Consider the following 6,338-nt stretch of genomic DNA (forward strand, 5'->3'; position numbering starts at 1 on the left):
TGATAGGCGATTTGGTTCTTTCTCATTATTTGACTTAGTGGGAGTTTCAGATTAAATGAAGTGCAAATGAAGATTTTAAGCAAGTCTCTTGCTTCTTGCATATTTCCCTTAAAACAAAGGGGAAAATCTGTATTAAACTCACATATCTCAACAGTGTCTCAAACTGTGCTCAGGATAGTAAAGTCTGTAATTAAAAATCAAAGAATTTCCATAAACACATCCAGGAGGATATTAAGGATGGTAGGTTTAAGTACAATGAGATCCAAAAGAGAAAATCTCTGTTTTTCCTGGTATGTTGACACCAAAGTCACCCTGATCCTCCACAAATACACAAACTCTGATATGTCCCTATCTTAACAAACATGCAACACTCAGAGAGAACGCACAGAGAGAACAGCCAGAACTGACCCAGGACCTGTGTCTGCTAGGGTAAGCTTTCCAAAAATATTTTTAAAGCTTTGTTTATTGACTCTCAGAGCTGTTTATGCTCCGGTTTCCATCCATCTGGTGCCTCACAAATATTCATAGTTTGAGGGTTTGACTTTTCATTTAATATTTTAAATATTACTTAATAAAGACACATAAAACCCAAACTTTGAAATCTATCATGAGTATTGCATAATACAAATTATACAATTATTAGGTTTAGCTTTTTTATATTGTAAACATAACGTCTTCATAAAACCTCAAAATAAAGTGTAATTTAGTTATATATTGGATGTGATGCAGCATGAAGCATGCGAATAGGAATTTTAGGAACTAAATCTGCACTGCACGAAAGTATTTATTAGTGTGTGCATCATTAATATGAAAAATTATGCAGGCTTAATGGATAGGAGAACATGAAATCCAGCTGGACCAAATCCCGTAATGACCTAAACACAGACAGAAATGTTCAAACACAGAATCAAACTATACTGTATACATCACACAATCCAAAACTATGTAAATATACGAAACTTCACAAGAGCTATAATATTTTGCCTTGAGCGACCCCAGATGTTCTGTGCTGAGGTCTTATATAGACCACGGCTACTTACACCGATTCATATTATCTGTGTGACACAGCACTGGTTTAATCTGAGAAGCTTGAAAACACAAAACTAATCATGAGTCTGTGCTTGGTAAGTGTTCAAGCATGTTTCTTCTAAATAAAATGCACTATAAGGACAGTGTTGGGTGTAACTAGTTACTAAGTAATTAGTATTTTCCCTTGAAAAAGTAAAGTAAGGGATTACTCTCATTTTTTCTGTAATTTAATTACAGTTACTTCTTATGTAATTGAACTTAATACTGTGTATGAACTGTAGAACATTTATATACAATTCAATAGTGGATTTAACATAAAAAAAAGTCTAACCTTAAAATGCATGCTTTTTATGTAATCTTCTCACTTTAAATACTTTGGTGAGATAATAAGAACATTGGTAACACTTTAGAGTCCAATTCTCACTATTAACTAGTTGGTTATTATTAGCATGAATATTACTGAGATATTGTCTGTTTATTGTTACTTAAAAAGCACATATTAATGTCTTATTCTGCAAGACCTTATTCTAAATCCTTAATCTTACCCAATTCCTATCCAATTTTTAAACATAATTGTCAACAACTACTTTACTAAATTTTAATAAGCAGTAATTAGAAGTATATTGGGGCAAACGTATAGTTAGTTAATAGTTAATAGTTAGCTAATAGTGAGAATTTTACCCTAATCTAAAGTGTGACCAGAATAATTTATGTAGTTATGTATTATTTATTTGAAAGAATTAAAAGAATGTTTCATGTCAATCCTTGTATTATTCATTAACTTGTCGAGGTTGAGGATTTAGAAAGTAATTAGTAATAAGTAGTGCTGTCAAATGATTAATCGCGATTAATCGCATCCAAAATAAAAGTTTTTGTTAACATAATATATGTGTGTGTACTGTGTATATTTATTTTATATATATATATATATATATATATAAATATATTAAAGCATTATTCATTGATCAATAGAACTGCTGGAATACACTACATGAATTTGCAGATTTTTGTCGCAATTTACAGTTTGGAAGAAGTCGACACCAGTTGCCAAAAGTCAGAGTCAGTCACCAGGTTTTGGACAGATTTAATATACGTCACAGAAAATCGTGTAATATATAATGGGCAGAGAACCAGAGTCTGGTAGTGTGTGATCTGCTGTCGTTTAGTGTATGATGACGAGTTTTTCTCTTTAACCATTTACAAAGTAGACAAGTGTATGATGCCCAGTGCTTGAAAATATGTTCAGATTTAGTGCATTCCAGCCTGATGAGGAAGGTAATTTCAAAGGCACTAATGAATCATGCACAATAAGTCCAGGAAAGTGACTGTGAAAAAATAAAAAAATAAATAAATTGGGAGCATTTCAAACCCATGATGACTTTAATATTAGCATAGCATTTGAACTTGATACCCCGTATTTAATATTCACAGATACATTTTCCAGACTCTCAAGCCAAGCACAGCACAAAGAGTCATCAACAATCACAGCTGGAAATCACAGGCTAACAAACGCATAACAAAAATACAAATTTCCTTCATAATTAACATCCACATAATTGGCCAGGAGCCTAAGCCATTAGCAGATGCGTAAGGAGGGCGGTCGTATTATTTCATGAACTCGTGGCGGGCATCTCTCTCCCCTGAGCAAAAACCTCTACAGCTGGAAACTGTAAATCACACAGACCTCCATTAACGTTTGGTGATATATAATGAGTGTATAACTCAACGCAGGCTTTATGTACGTGTGTGGCTGTTTGAAGTTTCAGTTTTACACATGTAAGGGTCTTATTAGAGCCTAGATCTCATTCTATCTTATATTGCATTTCAGTAAACGCCCTTCGCTCGAGCTGGGCCTCTAAAACTGATTTGATCTTGGTGCTTTTGTGCCAAGTGTGTGTATGCGTGTTCAGGGGGGTCTAATTGTTTTGATGGTGCTCTGACGCAGAGGGCCACTTCACCTTCTCTGTTTTAACGCTTAGAAGAATCTTGATAATGTGGCACAGATCTAGAGACTGAAACCCACACAGACAAAAACTCTACATTCCTCCACACTGGCCCCAGATGTGGCTCCTCGTTTTTCTTGTCTTCTCTTGCTATGCGCACTGTAACACCACCCACAGGTCGTTTATGAGTCGGTGTGCCTCTGGTAACCCACTGGACTGAATTTTTTCCCCCTGTGCTTTAACGTTCACATTAAATCACACAAGTGCTGGTGCTTGTTTAGGTGTAGCTGTTTGGAATGGGGCCTGACAGAACCAGCCTGCCAATGCAAAGATCTGCCTGTCAACATTTCAGACATGCTGAGGTGATGAGAAACTGATATGAATTCAGATTGATGTTGTAATGGGCATTTAGTTTGTCTGGAAATCCTACGCTGACATTGGCATCATGTAATCCAGTTATAGTCAGAGACTTTTTCCATCACTATGCTGATTAAAGTCATTCATATGTAAAGTAATATATGGCAGGGTGTTTGACAATTAAAGGCAGGGTAAGTGATTTTTCAAAAACACTTTAGAAAACTGATTCGGGACGAATAGCAAAACAAACTTGTAGCCAATCAGCAATAAGGGGCGTGTCTACTCGTGATGTGGAGGAGAGAGCTTTCAGTGCATGGTACGGACATTAGCCGAGCCGAGCGACAGAAAGATAGAGATGGCGGATAAAAAACAAAAGAGGAAAACGTCTGCGGAACGACAAGGCAAGAAGTAGGACCCGTGTAAATATCGGATCAGCTTTCCAGAGAACTCAAGGAGCGGAGGCCTGCGATCGGACGCCGAGGTTGCTTTGTTTCTTCTCAATAGGTGAGTAACACCGTGTCTACAACAACTAAAGTCTGCCTACACTGGACGCGAGAAAGAGGTCAAACGACCGTTGAAAACCATTTGAAATGTGTGCCAGCACGTCATAAATAGAACCCGGCAGCAGTTTTCTGTCGGGATTTGTTGCGCCGCGCCGCTCACGTCAGTAGACACGGTGTAACATTGGTTTTGCTTTGTTTCACAGAACTAATCGTTGCCTGGGTTGCGTACGTATATGTGGGGCGGAGCTATCAAAATAGGGGCAAGACCCTTTTGGGGTAGAGGCGTGTTTGTTTTGGTGATTTCAAATATAAACATTGACTACCAGAAATCCCTTACTCTGCCTTTAAAACCTGGAAAAGTCAGATTTTCATGATATGTCACCTTTAAATAAAATGCAGCCTTGGTTAACATAACAGACTTGTTTCAAAAACATTAACAATCTTACAGAATACAGACCACAAACATTTAAATGGTAGTGTATAATACACTAAAATAATAATGATAATATATATTTATTTATTTATATTATTATAAATATATTATGTTTTATAAGCTTTACAAAGCAAAATCCCAATCTTTTCAAGTTCCTCGTGCACGTTCCCTGGTTGGGAATCACTGCTCCATTGTACGTCAACCCATAGAATTCACTTCCTGTATTAGCTGTATTATCTGAGCCAAGGCCCCAATTCATATGGAAATTTCAGGAGGTGCATTGAAAGAATGGCTGAAACATTCGCCATCTCATTAGGTCTCCGAGCATATTATCTTGATGGGCTGCAGAAAAATGGCCCTGTATTGTAGCAACGTTAGTGTGGCAGAGTGTGTGATGGTGACACAGCAGCAGTGAAACTGGAGTTTTATTTAATCCAGCGCCGTCTCCCTTGGCCTGATAACTTCACAGCCCATCCCAGGGCTTGTCTGTCAGCGTTGACACAGTAATATCTCCCAAGCCCTCTGTTTCCTAGTCACTTTCATTTATTTTAAAATACCATTTCACACACTGCTGCCTTTAACTAGGCATTATACAGTGTGTGGGGAGAGAGGCCTAGATTGAATTGTGACAGAGACAGCGGCTCTTGCGGTGAAAAATAACAAAATATTGTAAATGGCAGCAGACTCAATAAAATGGCAATGCTGGAGATGATGATTTTCCTCCTGTTTTTTTTCTTTTCTATTGTCTTTCATTTCTATTGTGTGCGTCCAGGCCTATAAATCTGTCTATATATGTGTGCGTGTGTGTCGGGTTGCATGTGTGTTTACAGCTCAAGGCATTTTAGATTCATTCTAGCTATCAAAACAATATTCTCCACACTTCTCCTCAAATTTATAGATTATTTATTGTATTCCTCCGAAACCTTTGGTTCCTAAAAAGATCATTTTTAGACATGTTAGCAGGTTCAGCTTTTATAGGATGGTGTTATTTGGGTGAGGATGCATATGCACAATTAATTTTTTTATTTAATTACATAAAAAAAGATTCATTTTAAATTGATTTTAAACACACTATACTATAATATCATATATTACACTTAAACATTTGTTATTCGATGTAACCATACAGCCACAATATCTCTATATGCCATTAGTCTGTCGTTTCTTTATTAGAGTTAACCCACCTGCAAACAAAAAATGATATGCTAACATATTCGTCATTTCCTAGTGTCTCTGCATAATTAAGGCTGCCCCCCTGCAGGATTAATCTGATTGGACAGTTATGTAAAGAGACTGAGGCCCGAGCTGTCAGTCTCAAGCCAATGGGTACAACAGCAATTGCTTTTGACATCTGGGCATATGGCATGCACATCCTTAAACTACTAGAAATATATAATATACATTAGATTATTATGGTATTTGGTCAATAAGATGGCTTAAAGTGGTCTTCATCGAATTCAATACATACTAAAAATTATGAAAAAAATGGATTTGAAATCAATTTAAATGTATTAAATAATCCACTATGAACAAACAATTAATTTTTTATTGTTTCTGTAGTTTTGTTTATTACATTGTTTATTACAGAGGTGGGAGTGTGAGTTCTAGACACAAAGAATATCTTTTAATTAATTATTTCATATAATTTCAGTTTATTATATTAAAAATCATTATTTAAATAAACTTCAAATGAGACGTGGCTGCTTCTAATAAACCCACATAACTGAGTAGAGAAATTTCTTCATGTACAGTATCTTACCTCAAGCTGAAATGGCCAGTTTCTGCAATTTGGCTCTCTTTAATTTTATATTTATATTTTATCATTTTATTTTTGTATTATAATACCTTGTCAGATGCCGTCCATAATGAGAGATGCAACATGCGGAAGATTAGAATGCAAATAGTACTGTATGTCAGTTTAGTGAAAAATACACAGGGAGAACTGCTGGGATCAGCAATCACAGACATTCACAATTTTTAATGAGATTAAAATTTTCAGAGGACTATTAAGTTTATTTGGCAATTTGCTCTGAAATCTTTACAGAAGTGGTGTGTGAAAAACAAAGACATGGC

Source organism: Sinocyclocheilus rhinocerous, unplaced genomic scaffold, assembly GCF_001515625.1.
Source record: "Sinocyclocheilus rhinocerous isolate Xijiao unplaced genomic scaffold, SAMN03320098_v1.1 scaffold260, whole genome shotgun sequence".
Taxonomy (NCBI): domain Eukaryota; kingdom Metazoa; phylum Chordata; class Actinopteri; order Cypriniformes; family Cyprinidae; genus Sinocyclocheilus; species Sinocyclocheilus rhinocerous.